We start from the raw sequence: 16,118 nt of genomic DNA on the forward strand, positions 1-16,118 counted from the left end.
ATGTGTGTGTGTGTGTGTGTGTGTGTATATATATATATATATATATATATATATATATATATATATATATATATATATATATATATATAAATTTTATATATATATAATATATATGTATATAAGAGTACTATGTATATATATTTTCCCCTATGTTAAATGACTGTAGTGCATGATATGTTTGTAAAAACATTACCATTTCCTACAGCTCAGATGGTGTAGAGGTATGTTGTGATTGTATTGCACAGGGTCCTCGGTTCAAGAATTCATGATGATGGCCTTTTTCCATTAATGTTAAATGACCATAATGCATGATATGTTGGTAAAAGCATTACAAATCTTCACAGCTCAGATGGTGTAGTGGTACATTGCTGTAACTGTAGTGCACAGTGTCTTGGGTTCAAGACTTGCAGGGCTAATCATTTTGTTGCTGGGCAGAAAAAGGGCTGATGGAGACAGAGTGATTAAAACACTTTTAAGCAGTTGTAAGAGGGTTTGTGCAGTTTTGTAGGAAACTAAGTGTTGCTAATAGATGATTAAGTCCTCTTAGCTTCACTTAGCACTGCTTACTCCCGCTTACACCTATCGCTAATTTTAATTAAAGAAGAGAAAAAATGGTGATAGGAAAGTGGTGAAATGGGGATAAGCAGGTGATAAAACATTAGGAAAACCAGCTAAGGATGTGCAGGACGGGTGTACCTGTCACACACCCCCCTGCATTGCATCCTACCCAGACTTCCTGATTTCAGTGTCCACAGACAATGAAAGTGCTGTACGGCACTTTGACAATGCAGGGGGTGTGTGACAGAACCTGTCACTCACCCTCTGCATTAATTTCATGATCCCCTATCTATGTCAGTGTTCATGAACACTGTTTTACTATTTTATTTGATTGCAGTGTCTGTGGACATGGAAAAGCTTTTAAAAAGTGCTGTATGGCACTTTCTGAGTGCAGGGGATGTGTTCGATGTGCGTACACTACTTAAGCACCCCCTGCACTCAGTAGTGTTCATGTCCATTTAGCCTTAGCAGTAGCATGCCTTAATGAATATGCAAAGCGTGCTGCTGTTAAAGATAAATGGAAACAAACACGGTTCACTCCATGAAGGAATAGCACTATTCCTGCATGGAGTTTATTGAATACTGTGGAGTGTATTTATTACAAAATGTCCATATTAGAATGCCAGACCCAAATGGTCAAATTAAAGAAATAATATAAAGGATTATGAGTGGGTTGCCAATTGTAACCATATTATTACGTGTTTGATACATGGATGCCAAGAAACTCACCTCAAGAGTATCCCCATATAATATATGTATTTATGTATATACACACAAAAGCAAAAAATAACTAATTGGCGGGGGGCATCAACATGCAGTTTCCAAACTATTAGAAGTATGAAACTTCCAAGGAGAATCTGAAATCTTACAATGAACAAGGCAAAAATTAAAGAGGCAAAAATCAGGGACAGTTGACAGTATAGCATCTTACTGATACTTCATGAATGAATTCCTGATATTGTAACTTTAAAGTAGAAATTTTGTTATAAGCACTATAAGTAAAAGACGCACACACACACACACACACACACACACACACACACACACACACACACACACACTTGAAATGTGTAACTCTAGGCTTCTTTGCTTAAAAATTTTGGACAACGCCAAACAGTAACAATGTTGGCAAAGTAATGCAGCTGCTTCTATCCTGAGAGATGCCTCATTATCTGATTGTTATATGTTTCAGTGATGTGCTGCTTTTTTAGTTTCAGAAAAGAATAGAAACTCTTTGGAACATAGTAGAGAAGTAGGGAACATAATTTCTTTGAAACATAAGAGGAAATGAGCATTATAACATGAAATGAGAGCATGAACTGGTGTCAAGCAACTTATCTGTCAGAAATGCATGGATGTTCAGTGTGTGGCTGTGTGGGGGAGATTCCAACATCAGGTCCTGGAGGATCAACCAGTCAGAGTCAGCAAAGGTACAAAATACGTATTTGGCTCTCAAAATTTTCTTCTAGTACTATATATGTATATATTTAGAGAGAGAGAGACAGACATATATGTTTTCACTTGTACTTTAAGAAGTGAAGTCATTGAACTTAATGATCATGATTGCACTTTTTTAAGTGATTTATGGTGAACTGCTCACTTTTAAAGACAGGAGTGCATATTGGAGCTGGAGCCAGGGAATAGAAGCTTGCTGTTTAGAGCTTGACTATAGAAGTGAACAGATAATTACAAATAAATCACTGTAGGCAAAAAGTGTTAAGCAGCTTCTTAATTACACTCTTGTAGCTGGTTTTGTGGTGACAGTGACTACGGTTATCAAGATTTGGCAGAAAAATCGAGAAATTGACTGAAATTTTCACAAAACTAATAAATCTTTAGTGATGCAGAATGTAGCCTTTCAGAGATCTAATATTGTCCTTCAGGATTAATGTTCAGTCTTGACCAGAAATGGTTAGCCTTCAAGAATGTACTGGCCTGCACTAAATCACTATTCAGGAGAAATGTGCTGCCACAGATCAACACCTGCCAAAACTCTAGGTGCTGATTTTCAGCCTGGTAAACCAGATGTCAACCTCTTGGGGAATCCATAAATCCAGTTCATGTATGATACAGCTCATACCAGAGGATGATGTAGAAGCTTACCTGTTTTTGAAAATTTTGAAGCTTGGAAGAACTATCAACAGATAGAATATGTCAGAAAGTATTGTCTTACCAAACTTCAGATGTACTGACAATGTGTATGGATTTGGCACGCTCAAACCCACCAGACTGCTAAAAGGAAATGTGAGATCTTTAGCATGGAGTTAGGTACACCTGAGGCACAGTCACATGAGAGTCATAGCCTAACATATTTAATGCATACACCACTAACATCGCAAATGCCTGATTCACTACAAATTTTGAAACCATTAGTTGGAGCCTTATATAAATAATGGGAGCACAATTCTCAAAATTTTGGGTCACATTTAAATTTAACAGGACACTCCCTAATAACTAAAGGAAATCACTGTTTCAGAGTGACTGTAAGTCTTGTTCTGGTGGAATATGTGCTGCTAAGTAAACTTGTAGATTTTAAACCAGATTTGTATCCAGGAGTTAACAGTAAACCGGTAACTAAATATGTTTCTTTACTTGGAGCTAAGAAAGCAGTGTCACTGTTTAACCCAGTTTGACTTAAACGTTTAAAAGTGGACACATACAGGTAAGTGCTGCACAGTTAAGGACCCCAGTGCTGTGGCTGTAAAACTGTTTATACTTGTCACCAGAGTATTAGACAAAGTGTCTAGAAAAGGTAGCCTTGTAATATGATAATGATGGATGGTCAGCTTCGAGAAGTGTAAGATCTGTTCTTTATTGTGTTGTCACCAAACTACTGCAGTACATGGGATAGAATTACTTTCAGTGTTGGACTTGGGAAGGAGGACCAGCTTGTTTAAATCTCAGTATGTTTGCATGCATAAAACTAATAAGGAAAAATAAAGTAGCATGTGTACATGGAGATGAAAAGGCATGCCCTATAAAACAAGTAGAAATGCAGATTCTCTTGTTTAAAGTGTCACATCTTTAAGCTCTGGTGATTAATTGGTCTCATGATTCAATCATTGCTCAATATTTTCCCCATTTGAAAGAAGTATAAACTTTATGAAGAATATTCTGACAAATACACTTTCAGAAGAATAAAGCCCTAGAAAAAATACAAGTCTAGAAGATACAACAAGAGCTAAAACTGGCACGAGCTGGAAGTGTCAGATAAATTTGTACAGTGACTTGTCAAAGAGCTGTTAAAATACTGACATAAGTGCGATTCAAAGATGGCTGCCATGCTGTAAACACTGCTAAACTGCAGCTCTTCAATTAACCCGAGGAAAATCTCTGATCTGAGTGGATATCAGGAGGTTTAAACATCAAATTGATGATAAAAAGTTGCATTTATACTGACCTAATCTAAAATCAGTTAAAAAAGTGAGAAAAAAAAGTATTTATCCATCAGGATTACAAGTGATTACTTTGCTCTGAAGAGAGAAACAAACAAAGGACCGTGTGCTTTCTTTATTCTGCCTTTCTGCTTGGGGAAAGAAAAATCTTGCAACAAGGAAGAACCATGGAAACAACTACTACTAAGACAAAGTTGTCAGAACTACAGTCGCCAGTAAAGGATGGAACTGCAAAAACAAAGGATTACTAGACAGCAGGAACAACAGAAACCAGAAACTAGATCCAGGACTGATCAGCCACTAAACATGGAGGATATCAAGCACGCTTTACTACCTATACAGGAAGCTCTAAAGGACTTGACCTCACAAATACAAACATTTGGAGTTTTATGCAATCAATTGCTTCAGAGAATGGACAAAACTGAGACCAGAATTTCTGAAATAGAGGACAAAATTGACATGCTGGAGAAAAATCAAAGGTATGTGATGTGGATGTACAAGCCATGCAAAATAAACTTATTGATTTAGAAGCAAGGTCTAGAAGAAATAATATTATTATAAGAGGAATCCCTGAAAACATCCAGTATGCAGAGCTAATACCAGCCATAACACAAATATTTGAAATACTGTTAAATGATGCTGATGGGGTGAAACAGATTGTAATAGAAAGGGCACACAGAGCTGAGAGAGGTACAAGCTTCTACTATGCCTAGACCTGTATATGTTAAGATATTGAACTTTCAAGATGTTAGCAAAATACTGTTTACTGCAAAAAAAATGGTGGCTATGTTATGTGGAAAAATGTTAAAATATTTCTGGCTCAAGATTTACCATTACAAGTAAGGCAGGCTAGACAGTCTTTATCTGCTTACTGTAAATTTCTGATTGATAAACAAATTAAATTCCAGATGAAATACCCCAATATGCTTACATTTATGGTGGATGGCTAAATATTCTGTTTCCAATAAAATCAGGCAAAGAAGTGTTTCTGAAAGTTTTTAAAGTTCTACCTGCATCAGAGGGCTGAAAAGAACTTCAATTGAGACTGGCATGTTCCTGTAGTCAGATCCAGCATGTATTTTACCTCAAGGCTTTTCTAATCCTTTGTTTCTTCACTAAACTGTTCAGGCCTCTAAAAATGCAATAAAACTGTTTGTTTATGCTAATCTGAGGGTCTGCTGTCTGGTTTCAGACTTTTATGGCCTCAAGGTCTATTTCCATTGTGTGGTAAACAGGAAATGCCTGGATTTCAACTGAGAGTGTAGATTTGGATGTAATACTTCTTGTGGTCCTGCTGTGAAAGAGGTCCCTTGTCGTGAGTATTTCTGATGGTTTCCTGGCTTGAAAAGACAAAGAGAACTGAAAATAATATGATAATGTTCTTTTATAACTAAATAACATTACAGTATGTACTTAAAGCACATAATAACATGTACTTTTACTGTTTTTCTTCTTTTATAGGTGTGAACCAAAATTGTTTTTTTACTATATGCAGTGAGTGGCAGGCACTGTGTAGGGTACAGATCTAAAATGTAGGATGTATTTTTTTTTTCTCCTCTCTTCTGTAAAAAGTTTATGTACATAATGATTGCAACAAAACAGATACTTAAGGTAGGATAGAATAAGTACCCAATCTACTAAAACTTTCCTTTACACAGTAATAACCTTAGAAATGAGATTTGTTTAACTAATAGTTAAACCAAAGCTGTAGTTAAGTAGCGGTGTTTGGTAGGGAATGTGTAGTTTAGACTTTGATGTAGATATGCTAGAATATATAGGTTGTATGTTTAGGAAATGTTTTAAATGTTATTACCTGAAGTTTTTCAATGTGTTGGTGTGTTTAACCTTGTTTATATTTTCTCTTATACAAGACCTATATAAATCCTGGTCCAGGGGTAAAGTGGGTAAGCACTGGTTAGGGACGGGATGTAGGAAATGCTTCCAGATTAGATATAGTGTACAGTCAATACATGTCAATTTCATAATTCCCCTCTTATATTGTTATTTGATACCAAGACCTGTGAATGTGGGAGTTGAACTCATGGAATGTTAAAGGGCTCCAGAACTTGAAGAAGAGAAAGCTGTTGCTACACATATTATTACAGGACAAAGCACTGTTTGTATTTCTACAGGAAACACATTTGATGAATGAACAATGGAATGATATTAGAAAAAGAACTGGATTAGAGAGCTAGTGACATCAGAAGGTAAGACAAACATTTGGGGAGTGGCTATAATTATCAAAACCCAATACAAAGATAGGATTTTAGACTCCAAAGTGGATCCAAATGGGCGATGGTGTTATGTGATTTTATCGGATAATGCATTTGATAAACCTATCCTACTTTTGAATATATATGCCCCATGCAATGATCAACACAGTTTCATAGCATCATTATATCCAATATTAACACAATATGATGGTTATTATTTTGTTGTGGGTGGGGACTGGAATACCTATCAAAATCCAAAGTTGGATAGGTCTTGTCCACAGAGAGCATTTAATAAGCAGGCCGGGATAGCATTAAATGATTTTAAGGAAGATTTTCAATTATATGACCCCTTTTCTTATTCACAAGATATTAATAATGCAAATAAATATACCTTCTATTCACCATGCCACAAAATGTGGGCTAGAATAGATTACTTTTGATATCTAAAGCACTAAATTTAGAACCAGTGGTGGTTATACATACCGCCATCTATCAGATCACTCAAAATTTCATTAAAATTTTCTAAAGATTTAAAAGACACAAGAAGGCATAGGGGTTATAATTGGTCACTCAACCCAAATCTTTTAAGTAAAAAGAGATAGCAGATGGAATTATAAAATATTTGAAAGAATTTACAGATAGCTTGAAGCTCCAAAACATACCCTGACATTGAATGGGCAACAGCTAAAGCTCAAATTAGAGGATTTCTTATACAAAAGCCTCATATTATAAGAAAATTCATAATAGTGATATTCAAAAACTAGAAATAAGAATAAAACAACTTGATAATGAGCTGATTCAGAATTTTAACGCTCAAACTGAGGAGGAAATGTTGAAGCTTCAAAGGGATCTCTTTTGCTTCATAATAATAAATTAACACTTCAAGAACATAGGTGTTTAGTGAAATATGCTAATAATGTTAAAATACCATCAAAAGCACTGGCAAGGATTATAAATCAATCAAAAACAACTGGATATATTTCGGAAATTCAGTATAACGACACAATATATTCTAAAACTGAGGATATTGTTGATGTTTTTGGGAAAATCTATACTAAGGTGTATGAGGGGCAAACTGATAGGTCTCTACATAACCAGAATAAAAGTTTTCTGCAAAAATTAACTTTCCAGAATTAGAAGAGAGCCTGCAAAGTGACCTGATTAAACCTATTTCTAAAGAAGAAATAGTATATACAATTCAACATATGAAAGTACATAAGTCGCCAGGGCCTGATGGTATTACAGCTGAATTTTACAAAGAGTTTGCTGATAGTTTGGGAAAAGAATTGTCTCATGTATTTAATTATATAACTAAAAATAAAATTAGTGACCCCCACCTCAATGCGTCAAAACAATTTTCATACATAAAACCAATTCGGATCCCTTAACCCAGATAATTACAGACCAATAGCACTAATGAATGTGGATATGAAAATTTTAACATCAATTATAGCATCGAGACTAAAGAAGGTTTTGATATATCTAATTTCTAAGGAACAAGCTGGATTTATGGCAACTAGACAAACCAGCGATAACACACTTACACTGCATAATATGATGGCGTGTGCTAAAAAGACAGCTGTAATATCTATGCTCTTATAATAGATGCCCAGAAAGCATTTGATAGAGTAGACATAATTTTTTGTTTGATGTGTTACCCTATTTTAACTTGCCCCAAGAATTCATTCAGATGCTACAAATATTATATAGTAATCCATACACTACGCTATACATCAATAGGACTTATTCTAACAGAATACAGATTAAAAATGGTACTCGTCAGGGTTGTCCCATGTCCCCTTATTGTTTAACCTATATCTAGAACCCTATTTTTATATATCAAGCAAAATTTGTATCATAATGCACCAATAATTTATAGGAATAAAATATTAATGTCAGCATTTGCCGATGATCTTATTATTTATTGTACAACCCCAATTTCAGACAGTGAAAAGATATTAAAGCTCATAAACGAATTTTCAGTAGTTTCTAATTATAAAATTAACTTACAGAAAACGAATATCTTCCCATTAAGAACCCCAAAGCCTTTTTCACTAATGGCCCTGATGGGGAAGTTAACATGTAAAGAAAATATTAAATATTTGGGTATCAACTTCTCTACGGATAATAAGGACTTTTATAACAATAATGTTAAGTATGGGAACACATAATAGCTGATTGTGACAGATGGAAGAATTTAAAACTACCGGTATTAGCAAAAGTATCAATAGTGAAAATGAATATACTACCACGAATGTTATACATATTTAGGTCTGCCCAATTATCAATTTCAAAACAGTTTTAAACAAATGCATAAAGATCTAGCTAAATTTATCTGGAACCCAAAAGAACTAGAATATCTTATGAGAAATTAATGACCCTAAAACAAGAGGGGACTTGAGCTACCAAACTTTGAAGCATATTATTTGATTGTAAACGCTAATAAAATTTTAAGAATTGCTAATTATGATGTAACGAATACAACATGGATACCAACTTGGGTGGTCTTGAATCATAAGCATATTTTGGATAGGAAAATAAATCCTAAAGCATTGCCCTTTATGGACAAAATTAGTCTGATAAAATATGGGGTCATGGACCACATAATAACCTGTGTCTCATCTTTGCAAACTTTATTTCAGTCCGTAGATTTATTGCAATATATGATGGTTCTTCAACCTTTCCACAGGAATCCTAATTTTAAACTAAATAATCAGCTGATCGATCTCAGCAAATTTCCATTAATACTTAATCTGACTCTATTTGATGTTTTAATAAACTTGACTTATCGGCTTTACAAATTAGACAGGAAATGAATCTACCTAGAAGTTACATTGTTATAATGAGACAAGTTAAAGAACTTGCCTTGAGCTACTTTAGGAACTTTAAACCTGCAGCGGATTTGTGGATAAGTGCTCTGAATTGTGGCAAGCTATCCAACAAGACACTAAATTTATAGCAACTGCATATAAATTAATTAAGGATTTGAAATTTCAGGACAAAATTTTGCTTTCAGAGTATTGGGTAAAAAGTAACAGTAACAGACAATCAGATATTAAAAGCAATTGATATAACTAGGAAATCAGTTTCTTTTCAAAACTGATGTACGCAATTGATGATTTGGAACAATGCATATTACACACATCTTAGATTACATAAATTTAACCCTAGGAATTCTCCAATTTGTCCATACTGTGCAGATCAAACAGCGGATCTTCTTCATATGTTCTGGAGTTGTAAATGCGTATATAAACTTTGGAACTCTCTTAAAGTACAACTGCAAAAGATGGGTTATCAAAGTTCTACACTGTCATGGGAATTTATGATTCTACACATTCCTCCAAGAGAGCTTTCCAGATCGCAAACTATTATTTGTATGAATATTTTTTGCTGATGAAACTCTATATAGCCACAAATTGGCTAGAACCACATAAGACATCATGGAATAATTTTAAGCTTGTGGCTATAAAGCATATACTAGCACATAAATTACTTCTGAAACAAACTAACAAAAATATTAATAACCCGAAAATATGGGAAAAGGTCTTCAATATTATATTAGCATGATACTGATTTTAGGAATATATTAAATATAGGAAGCATTTCATGTAGATATTGTATAAATGGTTTGTAGTAGTTATAGTGTATTATGTGTGTGATGTTTATTGTATTTTTGTAATGTTTTTGGAAAATATATTTCAATAAAAATTTATTATGGAAAAAAAAAAATACTGACATAAGTAATTCTGGCAAATGACATGGAAGAATCTGTATTTAAGAATACATTAAGCAAAATGGAAATATATATAAAAGAAGCAACAGATAAGCCTCATAATGAAGGAAATCCAAAATAGGAGCCTGAGCAGAGTATTAAGCTTTTCTATGCTACACCAAAAGACAGAGACAGAACTAGAAACAAAAGTAGGATTCTAAGAGAAACAGATAAAACCTCTCCTGGGTAAGAGAAAGGGAAACAGCTGATACCTCAGGTGAAGAAAATTATTTTCACAAGTTGTCCTTTTTTAGGGGATGAACTAACTGAAAGGGAAATGTTTGTACTTGTGCGTACAGGTGAAGACACCATGACCTATACTTTGTCAGAATGCTGAGGAAAATACTAACTTGGCTGACCTCCAGGTAAGCCATGTCAATATCAAGCAAGTTCAGTGGGAAGATAATGCCATACATTGATATAGAGGCAACATAGCTAGAGCAAAAGGAGATCCAATAGAAAAGAACAGAACCACTACACACGTGTACTCAGAGACAAGAAATTACCTGCTATTTAGGATAACAAATGAGAGGGAACAGATGCTGAGACAGTTATTAGGTAGAAACCATTTAGAGCACTTACAATGAAATCAGCACACATGTATTCAATGTAATTGTAGGAATGAACAAGTCAAAAATATAGTTTTGGTTGTATTTTATTTGCTGATATTATGAAGGTCAAAGTGGATTTTTGTGCACCCTGACACAGTATTTATCCATTAAGTGGACCCCTCCCCATTTGTTAACACTAGCGACAGGGCAGAGCGTTTGAACTTGTAACAGATCATGACCTTCATGCATAGCTATAATTACAAAAGTATACCAAACTGAAGATATGACAGTGGACACTGACCATACAGTCCAATAATTTTAAAAATGCTACATCTGATGGGCTGCAGCCTCCTAAATGTTGATGGGTGATCATAGGTACATAGCCCATCTGTTGGGGCTTGAATCAGTGGTTCTACCCTGGTTGGCAGATGATGAAGCATAGAGGTAACTGATTCTTTTAAGGATGCTAGTACAGAAACATATAAAAGTTGACAAGAGACATATGCAAACATGGGTATTTAAGGCCCAGTGCCTTTGAGTCTAAAGAAGGTGTCAAATGGGTTCTAGAAGGATTAATTTGTACTTAGCAGGAAGTCAAGCGAGAGAGTGCTTCTGTAAGGGGCAGGAGCTTATACCCTTTAAAGAAGTAGTAGTTTGGATATATTTTTGACTATGAAGAAGTGCAAGGGGAAGGTAGTTCAGGATATCCACTCCACTCCTGGGAGCACCTGAAGGGAAAGGGACTTCAGCTCATTCCTGTGCTTGAAGACGTATAAAGCAGAATATTTCCCAGTTTTTTTATGTGAGTTTCTATAAGCAATGTTTGTTTAATTTACTCAGCCACTTTGCCAGAACCCTGCATGCACAGTATTATCTATCTGACTGTAAAAAAAAATCATGCATCTTGAATTGTGTAAAGCGAGCCTACGCAGTATGAACCTTTACCAGAGAACGTACATACATACATGCAAATATTTCTAGCATGGGTTTTAATGTCCTTCTAGCCTGCAAATATATCAAAACAGTTGTCCCCAGTGTCCAGGCTGTTCTTAAAAATATTTAAACTATTGCTTGCTTTAATGTAATTTGGTAGTCTGTTCAATGCATCAGCTGCTCTCTCAGAGAACCAGTTAGTACACTTCTCATTGCTGTAGAATCTTCTACATGGGTTGTCTGATGATTCTCATCTACGTTTTGATAACCCCAAACATTCCCGGAGGTAGTTGTTTCTAGATGCCCTATATACCTGAATAAGGTCTCCTCTTAAGTATCTGTGTGAGATACTGTACATGTTCAGATATTTTAGTCTTTCATAATAACTTAAATGTTCACATCCAAGGATGCCCTTGGTATATTTCATCTGTACCCGTTCAGTTTACTCTTCCTTATTTTTTATAAGGTTTCCATATTGTTATTCCATACTCAAGCTTGGGTCTAATGTAACTAACAAACAATAACTTCACCATTTCTGATTTTCTAGAATTTATAATTATTTCATGCAACCTATAGGTCTATAACTATCATTAACCATCTTTTTAATATGAAACTCAAAGCTGAATCTACCGATATACCCAGGTCCTTAACGAATCTACAGTTTCAATCACTGTGTGCTGTATTAAATATTCACCTTTCGGTTTATGTCTCCCAAATCCCAAATACTTAGTTTTTGATGTATTTATTAACATATTCTCTTGTTCCCAAATGATCAATTCAGTCAACTCTTTTTCCAGACATACCCTATCTGTAACAAATTTAATCAATTTATCCAGTTTTAAGTTATCTGCATGTAGACTATAGAATTCCTGAGATGAAAAAGACAGATATGAAAGATGTAATCTAAACAAGTAAGGGCCTAGGATAGAGCCGTATGGAACACCCTGACTGTAACCAAGATTTTCACCTGTCCAGTTGCTGTATGATACTTGCCACGTCCTATTTGTAAGCTCTGCAGCAATCCATCTTATCAATAGTACATCAATACCTAGTTGCTCTAATTAATTGATCAGTGTGTTGTGTATGACTCTGTCAAATGCTGAATTTAGCTCTTTATAAATTACATCACAGCACGATTTTTCACTCTCAGCTGTTATTATATTGTTATAGAACATCATGTTACAGGATGTATTTTCAACATATGCATGTTCACATATGGTTTCATATTCCAACCTTTCCATTTCTGATAATAATTTTTCAATATTACCTTCTCTATCATTTTCCACAACATGAAAGTAGGTTAAGGTTCTATATGATGGGTTTGTCCTACTCCCTTTTCCATTAAAGGCAGGTTCAATAAGTGCATGTCTCCAATCTTGTAAAATCTCTCATATTTATATGACCTAGTTAATAATAGATATAATGGTGCTGAAAGATTTTGCTGAAGTGTTCTCCTCCAGAGAAAGAGTATGTTTCAGACTGTCACAGACTGAAGACTTTAGACCAAAATGTCTGTGCTTTCCCTTTTGATGAACTTGTTTGTAAACTTAAGATGGGGAAGCTGTATATATTTATGTCTATATCTTGGTGTGAACCTCAGCTCTAGATGATTGTCGCTGTTGAAGGGACATCGTAACCCACCGTACCAAAAAAATGGGAGAAAGGGGTTGTTGATAGATGGATACATACATGTGCATGTGCAGACACACACACACACACACACACACACACACACACACACACATGCACACACATGCACACACACATGCACACACTTGCACACACACAGAATGATAGTCAAGGGAGAGAGAGAGAAATCTACACTGTGATTCAGAAAAGAGTTGGAGCTGTTTTTTTAACTTTCTGTGTTTCATGGACTGGAGCATTATAGTTATATATTCATGTAATCCATTTGGATTTTGTTGGCAGAAGTATTTGTCTGCCTGTGGTAAGGAAGGAGGGGGTTCTTAAGTGCGTGACTAGGCAGAGGATATAAATGTCGGTGTTGGCAATTTTATTTGTCAGTTTGGTGGAGTAACATTGGCCCCCACCCTCCCATCCTGTCTTATGGGCAGTTGTGGTGTGGCTTGCCACCTTAACTTCCCCCGTGATTTCCTAGACCAGAAGGTGGTTGTTTGGTCAGGAGTCAGTGGTATAGATCAGTGCTCAATACTTGGAGGGTTAATGCCTATGGGGACCAGTATGGCTAGGCATGTTTTGGAGCAGTAGTGGATGCTACCGGGTCTGGTACCATCCGGTGATGATATTTGCACATGGCGGATGACTGAATATGGTATTTACAAGTGAAGATTTAGAGGGCTGGTGCCAATAGGTGCCAGTATGGATAAGCATGCCAGGGGAAAAATAGTGGGTGCAACCCAGATTAGTGCCATCTGGTGATGGGATGTGAATATGGCTTACAACTGAACTTGATATTTGCAAGTTAAGTGGTTAACTGGTTATGTGTTTAATGAAGCTTTGGTACCAATGGCAATAAATGTATGTGTCTTTTCCTGGCACAAGACTTCCAAAAAACATATTTAATGCCATTTTGTGAAACATGGGATATTAAAAAAAAAACAACCAATCATGTTGCATAGCATTTGAGCAGTGAGTGCCCTTGTCCCAGCTTCAGGGTTAGTGTAAACCTACACATAATTGATAAAGTTACATCTTATCCTTAACAATTAACAATCACTTCAAAAGTTGTATTGTAAAACACAGCTAGTCCATATTTATTTTAGGAGTTAAAGGAGTAAAACAAATATAACTGGCCTGAATTGTGTGCCATACACAAAACTAATATAACAGGTATTAAAGTGGTACATAACACAATTCTCAATGCAGAACACTAATTATAAAGCAGATATTACATTTATGGTCTACAAATCTAAACTTTTTTGTAACTATTTGGCAAACCATTGAAATATGAATATAAACCAACCTGTTGCAGATTAGTAATCTAACTAAAAATCAACTCATTCCTCGTAAATAATTCACTCAGTAGTTAAACCAGAAACTAAAATAAATGGAGTAAAAAACTGTGGTCATTTATTTTCAAATGTTATACAGAGTCAGGCATTACGCAAATTAAATTCTACTGCAGTCATCTAGTATGCAAGATGTAATTTGTATGTTTCATAAAATCCTGCTTATTTAAACGACAATTTGATTAACAAAAAAAAAAAATCCCTGAGGTTGAGCAACCTCACAGTATGTAATTTCTTCTGCCTGTGTATTTATTTAAAGATATAGGTGTTTATTTGAATTTATTAACAAAGAAGAGCAATGATTGTTACTGACCATTTTCATTCTCAGCGAAGGGGCATGAAAAAATAACATTACTATTACAAAAGCAACAAAAATATGACTTATACTAGAATTCCAAAATGGTGAGTTACATGTGAAGATGAAGATGAGAGGGTGATGGTGGAATTGTGTCATAAGGGAAGATTGTGTTATGCTGCCTCATGGAGGCTGGGGATTGTAAGAGTACCAGAGAGATAAGATGTGTATATGACAGCCAACTTTAGGTAGAAGGGTAAGTGATGGAACAAGAAAAGCAACCTGAATGAAGAATGGCAAACTTGTAGCATACACTTTACTCTGAAATATTAAGTTAGATTTTAATTAAATTATTTTTTATAGAAATGGTCCACTAGAGGACTGGAAATTGATGGACCATATCATAACCTTGCAAAACATCAGATAATGAACTGCAAACTAACAGCTAACCAAAACGTCAATGCCAACAGCCAACCAACAAGCCAATATCAGCAGTTAACCATAACAGCTGACCAACAAATCTATACTGACAGCAAACAAACAAATCTCTACCATCATCAAACCAAAAAATCTATATGAATAGCTAACCAACAAAACTATCCAAAGAGCTAACCACAACAGCTAACCAACAAATCTATGCCAGCAGCTAACCAACAAATCTATACCAACAGCTAACCACAACAGCTAATCAACAAATCTATACCAACAACTGACCAATAAATATATACCAACAACTAAAAAATGGGTCTATATAAGAAGATCAAATATTTAGGTGATCAAACACCTAAACACCGATCCTCTAATATCAAAAGTAAAAAACGGTGAATGGCTGATTTAATGCAGGGAAAGATTAACCTTGGCCATTTGCCGGAATTTGCCATTTCCTATACTGTAGAACAATTTTGGAGTTGGTATATTTAGTTAGGGGGGGTGTGGGTGGCACAGCCCCCATGTCGGGGGTGTGGGAGTCAAAGCCCCCCACTTACTTTATATGTAAAGTTTTGTTTTGTTTTAGTGGACAAAGGACGTGTTTCCCTGGGATGTTCGCTGTTTTCAGATTCGATATAAGAAGATTGATGTTTAGGTGTTCGATTACCTGAACATTCGATCTTCTAATGTAGACCCTAAAAAACAAATCTTTACCAAAAGCTAACCAACAAATCTATACCAATATCTAACCACAACAGCTAAACAACAAATCTATGCCAGAAGCTAACCAACAAATCTATGCCAACAGCTAATTGGAAAATCTATATTAGCAGCCTAACAAAAAATCTATACCAACAGCTGACCACAGCATCTAATCAACAAATATATATCAACAGCTAACCAACAAATCTATACCAACAGCTAACTGAAAAATCTATACCAATAGTTAACCAACAAATCTATACCAACAACTAACCAGCAA

This window comes from Protopterus annectens, chromosome 14.part0 (genome assembly GCF_019279795.1).
Source record: "Protopterus annectens isolate FY-2018-M chromosome 14.part0, PAN1.0, whole genome shotgun sequence".
Lineage (NCBI taxonomy): Eukaryota > Metazoa > Chordata > Ceratodontiformes > Protopteridae > Protopterus > Protopterus annectens.